This window comes from Myxine glutinosa, chromosome 4 (genome assembly GCF_964187855.1).
Source record: "Myxine glutinosa chromosome 4, kmMyxGlut1.1, whole genome shotgun sequence".
In the NCBI taxonomy this organism is placed as follows: domain Eukaryota; kingdom Metazoa; phylum Chordata; class Myxini; order Myxiniformes; family Myxinidae; genus Myxine; species Myxine glutinosa.
The window spans coordinates 76,530,733-76,540,255 of NC_136264.1; positions in this window are offsets into that span (position 1 = coordinate 76,530,733).

Here is a 9,523-nt window from a genome sequence, read left to right on the forward strand (position 1 = left end):
TGCCCATTGTGCCCAAACCGGGTGGCGGATGGCGACCATTCGGCGATTACCGCCGCCTCAACGACCACCACCACCGCCGACCGGTACCCGATACCACACATACAGGACTTTTCTGCCCGTTTGGCGGGGCGGGTGATCTTTTCCAAGGTCGACCTCATTCGCGGCTACCACCAGGTACCCGTCCGGCCGGCCGATGTGCCAAAGACGGCGGTAATTACACCTTTTGGCCTCTTCGAGTTCCTTCATATGCCGTTTGGCCTTAAGAACGCGGCTCAGGCCTTCCAGCGGCTGATGCACAGCGTGCTGCGCGACCTCACCTTCCTTTTCATTTACCTGGATGACATTCTCGTCGCCAGCACTTCCCGGGTGGAGCACCTCATCCACCTGCGCACGCTTTTTGAGCCCCTCGGCCAGCACGGCCTCATCATCAACCCGGCGAAATGCCAGTTTGGCATAACGGCCATCGACTTCCTGGGGCATTGCATCACGAAGCGTGGGGCCGTCCCGCTGCCTACCAAGGTGGAGGCAGTCACAAGTTTCCCGCGCCCCCGCTCCATCAAGGCCCCACAGGAATTTTTGGGGATGGTAAATTTCTACCACCGGTTCGTGCCTCGTGCCGCCCAACTCATGTGCCCCCTGTACGAAGCCCTCTGGGGCAAGCTGGCCAAGCACGACGTTGCCTGGACCACAGAGATGGACGCGGCGTTCACGGGCGCTAAGCTGGCCCTCGCCAACGCGACCATGCTGGCGCACCCATCGCCCTCACCATGGACGCTTCCGACTACGCGGTGGGCGCCGTGCATGAACAGTGGGTGAACGGGGCTTGGCAACCGCTGGCCTTCTTCAGCCGGCAGCTTCGCCCTAACGAGCGCAAGTATAGCGCTTTCGACCGCGAGCTCCTCGGCCTTTACCTGGCTGTTCGCCACTTCCGCCATCTTTTGGAGGGCTGCCCGTTCACGGCGTTTGTGGACCACAAACCCCTGGTCTTCGCCATGGCCAAGGTTATGGAGCCGTGGTCGGCCCGCCAGCAGCGCCACATCTCCGCCGTGTCCGAATTTACGACGGACATCCGGCACGTCGCGGGCAAGGACAACGCTGTGGCCGATTGCCTCTCCCGGTCCGGCGCGAACGCCGTCCACCTGGGTGTGGACTTCGCCCGCATGGCGGCTGACCAGACCACCGACCCCACGGTGCAAGCCCTCCGGACAGCGGACACAGGCCTGCGGTTGGCCGACATCCCCTTCGAGGACACAGGCACGGTTCTCCTGTGCGACGTTTCCCTGGGCCAACCTCGCCCCATCGTGCCCACCAGATGGCAGCGGCACATTTTTGACACCCTCCACGGCCTTTCCCACCCGGGCCAGAAAGCATCACAGAAGCTCGTGGCAGTAAAGTTCGTCTGGCACGGGCTCCGTAAGGACGTCCGCGGCTGGGCCAACGCCTGTGTCGCCTGCCAACCCGCGAAGGTCCACCGGCACTCCCAGGCCCCGTTGGCACCATTCGACGTGCCCGTGCGGCGCTTCGACCACGTCAATGTGGACCTGGTGGGACCACTGCCCTCCTCGCGGGGGCTTCACCCACCTCCTCACGATGGTGGACAGGACCACCAGGTGGCCGGAGGCCGTCCCGCTGGCATCAACGACATCCGCCGACGTGGCGCAGGCCTTCATTGGCACCTGGATTGCCCGTTTCGGCGCGCCCTCGGACATCTCCTCCGACAGAGGCCCGCAATTCACCTCCGAGGTTTGGGGCGCAGTCGCCCAAGCCTTGGGGGTCAAGCTACACCGCACCACGGCCTACCACCCCCAAGCCAACAGCTTGTGCGAGCGGTTCCACCGCTCGATGAAGGCCGCTCTCAGGGCCAGCCTCCAGGATGACGGTTGGGCCGACAGGCTCCCGTGTGTCCTATTGGGCCTCCAAACGGCCCCTAAAGAGGACCTCCAGGCTTCCACCGCCGAGCTGGTCTACGGCCAGCCACTGCGCATGCCGGGCGAATTCATTCCTGACACCACTGGTCCCTGGTCCGCGGCTCGCCAACGCTCGGTCCTCCAGGAGGCCGCCAGGAGATTTGCCCCCGTGCCCACGTCCCACCACGGCTGCCCCCAACCCCACGTCCCCCCAGCACTTCACACTGCGGAGTACGTTTTTATCCGGCACGACGCACACCGGGGACCGCTCCGGCCGCCGTACGATGGACCTTTCCGGGTCCTGAAGAGGGACGACAAGTCGTTCATCATCGACATCGGCGGCAAGCCGGACCGCATCTCCGTGGACCGCCTCAAGCCGGCCCATTTGGACCTCGACCAACCTCCACGGTTGGCCCTTCCTCCACGACGTGGCCGTCCCCCGTCAACCAAGCCCCCCGCCCGACCATCCACCGCCACGCCACCTATCATCCCCACACGAATCGCCAGGGGTCATTTCGGCCGGGTCATCAAGACCCCCCTCAAACTGACTCTCCCGGTGCATGTTAATTCTGGGGTGGCGCATGTAGCGGTTACCGGAAGCATGACACAATTACCTTGCACCGGCCGATGACGCAACCGGCGAGCGGTCACTTGTCCGGACTCGCCCGGGCGAACACTTGGCTTACCTATTTGCATACCATGCCCCGCCTGAGAGGCGTGGCTTTTGTGTGTTGAGCTTTACTTATAAATTGCTGCCCGTTCGATGGGCTGATTCAGTGCTTTTGAGTTCTTTCGAGTGAGCTGAAAATAAATAGCTCAGTGAAACTTCATTCCTGGCATCGTTCATTTTGTCCGGTTTTATCGTGCGAGCATAGCTCCCACACTACTCTTCATAAAGGACACCGTGGGATCTTCAACGTCCACCGACTAATGCCGACAGAAAGGATGTCCAGCTTAACGTCCATCAGACAGACGACACACACTGAGTCGGGATTCGAACCCAGGCAACAAAATATTAGTTCCTGTTAACATATATGAAATTCAATTTTTAAATAATACTGTATGAAAATAAAAAAACCTTTGATGAAGTAAAATTACAGTTTATGATATAATATAACAATGTTACAGCAAAGTCTCTTCTTTATATGTAGGTGATGCAGCATTGCATCGAATATTGCTACCTGTGCAATGTGGAGTAGGTATATGAGCTATATAATATGGAGTAGGTATGAATGAATGAATGAATGATCGTTTTAAGGCCATTTTCCCCGCTATAGCGAGGGTTAGCCTGGCAAGCATGACCAGGGCCCCATGACAATCATGGTTCCCTGTTTGAGGCAATGTTTTTCTGGCAAGCATGACCAGGGCCCCATGACAATCATGGTTCCCTGTTTGAGGCAATGTTTTTATGGCCGGATGCCCTTCCTGACGCCAACCCTTGGTCACGCTTTTACAATGCGCAGGGATATGGTGTACCTATTCTAAATCGGGGTACACACCGTGATCATTCATCCCAGCAAGCTGGTACTCAATTTGCACGACCTTGGAAGGCATGACAGGCTGAGTCAACCCCCCTGGTGTTAATTTAGCGATCGACCGGGATTCGAACCCTGGATCATAAAATCCCAAGCCGGCACCCTAACCGCTAAGCCAACACCAGGGATAAAAGGAGTAGGTATATGAACTATAATATGGAGTGTCCCGGCAAAGGTGGGCGGTCCGCTTCGAAAGTCCGCTTATCCGCTTATCCGCTGCAGCGGACTAACGTTTTCGAAGCGGATAAGCGAATCGGAACAACCCCCGGAAACCGAAGCGGATAAGCGTAAGCGGACTACCGAAAAATTAAAGCGCATCGCGATTCGCCAAATCAGCTGTTAGCCTGAGCCGTTACTCTAGAATTGTGAATATTTATTTAAGTGAATAATAAGTGAAAACTGAATATTTTATTGGACGCTAGAGCGGCAATAACGTCAAGATGGAGAGATTTCTGACTCTCCAGCCCAGCGGCAGTGCCAGGGACAGGCACACGAGCGACGCAAACCAGCAGTCCCAGCACAGCGACATCCACAACCCGGCGGTCAACAACAACAACAACATTTTGAATAAATTTTATTTCAATAAAAATGTATATTTTTGATCTTAAAAGCTTTGTTTGTCTTTGTAGTAGTTAGAAATGGCTATTTAGGCTTAAAAAGCATTAAATTCCCTTTAGAAACGTCAAAAATCGCTTTAAAAACGTCGAAGCGCTTTTAAAAAATCGAATCGAAGCGGATAAGCGGATAAGCGGTAAGCGGACTAAGATTTTCGGCCGCTGAAGCGGATAAGCGAATCGGACTACACGGGCTGGCGGAGCGGATAAGCGGTAAGCGGACTTAAAATTTTCCGAATCGCGCCCACCTTTAGGAGTGTGTACATATTAGGACAGTAGAAATTGACAATGACCTACACATTTTCGATAATAAGCATATTTGTGTTTTAAAACACCTTATTAGGAGTTGAAAAGACCACAAAAAAAAAATTCTCACAAAATTTACTCATGGTGAAATAAGTTTTTGGGGGAAATTTCAAAATGGCCACCAACGGGGATTTATCTCTATATATAAAGGAGGAGTGTCTGTCTGTGTGTGTGTGTGTGTGTGTGTGTGTGTGTGTGTGTGTGTGTGTGTGTGTGTGTGTGTGTGTGTGTGTGTGTGTGTCTGTCTGGATGTCCGCTTATAACTCAAGAACTACACATCGGAGAAACGTTTTAGACACAGATTCGGAATCAGCATAACATCCCGGTGGTTTTAGGCTACGTTTTATTTTAATATCAATGGTTTAAAAAAACTGCGCCAGCTGCAATTCCATGGTGTAGTTTGTGGCGGCGCTAGACGTTCGGGGTGTATTGCAATGGTTTGTCGGGTTTGGCTGTGGGTCCAGAATAGCTCCCATTTCCTTATGTTCTTCCACTTTTATTTTTATTCTTCTGTTACAACGCCTTCCTTATCTACCTTATAATCCCCCCGACGAGGCCTCTACATAATTTCATGCGGCAGAATTTCGTGCATTTTGAGTGAAAGAACTTAGAAGTGAGACGAAGTTGTAGGAGGAAGAAGAGGCGCGGTCACTGTGGAGGCCTCGATCGTGAGTGGAAATGGCGGGAATTGCGTTTGTATCGCAAAGTAAAGGATCTGCATTCATTTCTGAACTTGCATTGGTGGATTGTTATACATCTGCATTATTTTTCATAAAAAAACTTTATGTTGAACTTGAAGGCCACTCTACTCTGGACATGCTGCTTCTGCTTTCTCAACAATGGATGGAGGTCCTCAACGCCAAACAGGAAATTAGAGCCGTCTCCCTTGACATTTCACGTGCCTTCGATACGGTATGGCACCCTGCTCTGCTCACCAAACTCTCCTCCTTTGGTATCCATGGAAATCTCCACGCATGGCTGGCGGACTTCCTCTCTGGTCGTAGTCAACGTGTGGCTCTGAATGGGTTTCTCTCATCTCCTCTACCTGTTCAGGCTGGAGTTCCCCAAGGTAGTATTCTGGGCCCTGTGCTTTTTCTGGTCTTCATCAATGATCTCTCTGACTCTCTTGAAAATCCTCTCTATCACTTTGCTGACGACTCTACTCTCTGTCGCTCCATTCCTCATCCCTCAGATCGGCAGTCTGCAGCCTCCTCACTCTCTGCAGACCTGGACAAAATCACAGACTGGGCAAACAAATGGAACATGTCTTTCAATCCTGATAAATCTCACACTCTTACGATGTCTCTCCGAAAAGACCGACTGGAAAACCCTCCCATCCACTTTCTGAATAATCCTCTCCAAGAAGTTCTGTCACTCAAGCTTTTGGGTCTCACTATTTGCCATGATCTTTCCTGGGAAAACCACATTTCAAATCTGGCCTCCAAAGCCAGTCGCCGACTGGGCATCCTCCGTCATGCGAAGTCCTTCCTTGGCACACCTGAGCTCCTCACCACATACAAGGCTTTCATCCGCAGCTCTATGGAATACTGCTCTCCCCTCTGGTCTGGTGCTCCAGCCTCACACCCAGCCCGTCTTCACGCTGTTGAAACCAAAGCGTTCAGAATCATTGGAATCTCCCGCGACGAAGCTAACTCCAAGGGCCTTTCACTCACTCACCGCAGGCAGGTTGGTGGTCTTTCCATCTTCTACCGACTCCTCTCTGGCCTTGCCCCCCCCCCCCAGCCCTCTCTGGGCTCTGTCCCCCAAATATTCCTACAGGTCGCACAAGATCTGCCTGCAACCCTCTTATGGTTAAACTGCCAAAATCAAGACTTTCTGCTCACCTTCACTCCTTCATTCCTCTTTTCTCCCGCCTCTGGAACAAACTCCCTCACTCTCTTCAATCCCACTCCACCCTCCAGGTCTTTAAAACAGGTGTTCACCACCATCTCTTATCCTCCCCCATCCAAAACCTTGATCTTTTCTACCCCCGCTAATTTCGGTCCCCTTGTGTTTTATACTTCTCCCACCCCCCCCCCCCCCCCTCTTCCCACGCCTCCTGCCCCCAAGCCCTCTCCCTCCCACACTTCTCCCTGCTCTCAAATGTTGTGGTTGTGTGCTTCCCCTTCTCTCCCCATCTTGTCTTCCGCTCCCTCTTTTTGTATATTTTGTTTGTCTGGTTGATTTGTTTGTGAAATAAATGTTAGCTCTTTCACGAGCCTCGATTCAGTATACAAAAAAAAAAAAAAAAAAAAAAAAGGCTCCAAGCATGGACTATATATATAGCCCTCATCGAGGTAAAAATAAAAGTAAAAAGCCTGCTATCGCTTGCCAAGCTAGCCGTTCCCCCCTCCCCCTCCCCCTCCACTCCCCCTCCCCCCTCGCCCCTCCCCCCTACCCCTCCCACTCCACCCTCCCCCTCCCCTCCCCCCTCCCCACTCCCCCCTCCCCCTTCCCCTCCCCCCTCCCCTCCCCCTCACCTCCCCCTCCCCCCTTCCCTTCCCTCTCCCTCCTCCCCCTCCCCCCTCACTTCTCCCCCCTCTCCTCCTCCCCCTCCCTCCTCTTCTCCCCTCTCTTCCTCCTCCTCCCTCCTCTTCTCCCCTCTCTCCCCTCCCCCTCCCCCCCCTACCCCTCCCCTCTCCCCTCTCCCCCCTCTCCTCCTCCCCCCCTCCTCTTCTCCCCTCTCCTCCTCCTCCTCCCTCCTCTTCTCCCCTCTCCTCCTCCCCCTCCCTCCTCTGCTCCCCTCCCCCCCTCTGCTCCCCTCCCCCCCTCTGCTCCCCTCCCCCCCTCTTCTCCCCTCCCCCCCACTTCTCCCCTCCCCACCCTCTCCTCCCCTCCCCCCCCCGTTCCCCTCCCCTCCCGTTCCCCTCCCCTCCCGTTCCCCTCCCCTCCACTTCCTCCTCCCATCCCTTCCCCCACCCGGCAATGCCGGGTACTTCCCATGGCCAGCTGTACGTGGGCTGCTCGAGGGTTGGAAAACCAAGCAATCTTTATGTCTTGGCACCAAGTAAGAAAACCAGAAATGTTGTATACCAAGAGGTTTTGAGTAATTGAAAATTGACAAAACGTCATGTAGGAAATGTACTGTGATATTGCTCTAAAATATACATGTTCTTTTCATCATATATTTGTCTTATTCTTATTCAACCCGGGCGAAGCCGGGTACCTCAGCTAGTAATGTATAAATCCTGTTAAGTAAACACTTTCTATGCACGAATTAATCAATGAAATTAGACGCAAAAACAAACAAAGAATATTGTTACAGCTAAGGGTTTCGAGTCTACTACGAGGGGGGTCATCCTCAGTTCCCCTCGAACTTACCGTGCTCAAAGCCACTGATCACGAATTTCTTCACACCACAGCGGGTTGCTAGGCAACTGCAAGTGCCAATTGGTCTACCACAGTACCACATGGTCCCAGGGTCCTCCATCTGACCGTTTCCCTGAACCACGTGGCTTTCCAATCAGGGGACAGGACACACCCTCGGCTATGCAACAATCTTATCTTAATTGGATTTTAATTAGAAAATGAAGTATGCAGCGATAATACATAGAGAGCAAAGAAAATGGACAAGATGCAGAACTTAACCTGTGCCTTACCTACCTGCTATACACAACATGTGTACCCAATCAGCCCACCAGCACAGGGAGATGAGAACAGGAAGAGGAGAAAAAGAACGAGGGTCACGACCTATTGCTCACCGAGCAAAATCTGTCATGCTTACGCGACCCAAATGCCAAAAGGGGGGGCGGGGGGGTCGAGAGGACAAATACGGGGGTCTCTTGGGTTGCTGACTGTAGGGAGTGTGGTGTGGTGCATGAAATGTGAGTGATGCAAGAGAAACAGCGAAGGTGCGTTATTAGTGATTGTCACTCAGGAGGAGTCGGGCCGCAGCAACGCCGCCAATTGTTGATGCCCTCTTTTTTGATGGTGAGTCTGCATTCAAGGGAGAACAATAAAATAAAATAGCTGAGAAAAGAATGCATGAGATAAATAACCTACTGTGTGAGAGCTAAAAGATATGTGTAAGCGTGGCTTGGTCTGGCCCTAATCGGTGTGCTCGGCGCTCGCTCCATCCACCCCAAGGCTTGGCTCCCAGATCGACCCACCAACGTGAGCACCACTACTCACCCCAATTGTTCTCTCTTGAAGCACCATGAAGTCCCACGAAGCAAGCACAGGACCAGAGCCAATAACCAATGGAGGACCAGAGCCAAAACCAACGCAGGACCAGAGCCAAAACCAGCACCTACCGAGTATCTGCACTTTGGCTCTTTTATAATCCCTCAGCGAGGGAGGGGCCTAAAAGTGAATTAATAATTCTCTTGGCATAACTATGCTGATTGGCACATCCCTGCTTCGCCCTGCCCTTGCCAGACCTCTGCATCAAATTTTGTCCAGTTGGTCCCCAAATTGCGGTCGGTCTACACTCTACATGGTTCCACCTTCAGCGACCTGACTATTAATACAGGGAAGAAGTTCTATTGTTACAGTTCTAACTGAACTATTGTCCACTTCCTGAATAAACCTAACAATATTCCCTAATAATATTCCATACAATATTCCATATTCCATTCTATTAAATGAGTTGGGATTCTGTGTGGATGGAGATTATGGATGGTAGGAATAATAAGGTCCTCGTGGGATGCTTTTTAGGCTCCTGATGTGAGGGAAAAGTGGGAGAGAAGGGCTCATGAAGTACTCATAAGGGCATGTGGTAAGGAAGAGTACTGATTTTGAGAGATTATAATTTGTCAGGAATACACTGGGTCTGGAAACAGGGAAAAGGCAGAGCAGTTGAGGAATTTCTGGATCTCATCCAGGATTGTTTTTCAACACATGTATTGAGGATGGGTGGAAGGGCTTTTAGAGGAATTCCAGGAATGAGTGTAGGAAGTAAAGAAACAGCTAGGAAAACTGGGAGAAAATAAAGCTCAAGAGCCAGATAATATTGTTGCGTCAATGGGTCAATTCATATGGACCGCACTACGGTGGGAGGTGTTAATCGCGTGATGAACTGAAACGATCTTTTACCTTCACTGCATTCAAATCAAACTATGGTGGCTCACAAGCGCGGTAAAGGAAGGAAGGCACGTGTATCTTAACCTTGGGATTATATAAAAATTTTATTAACAATGATAAAGAAAACTCATTAAATTAA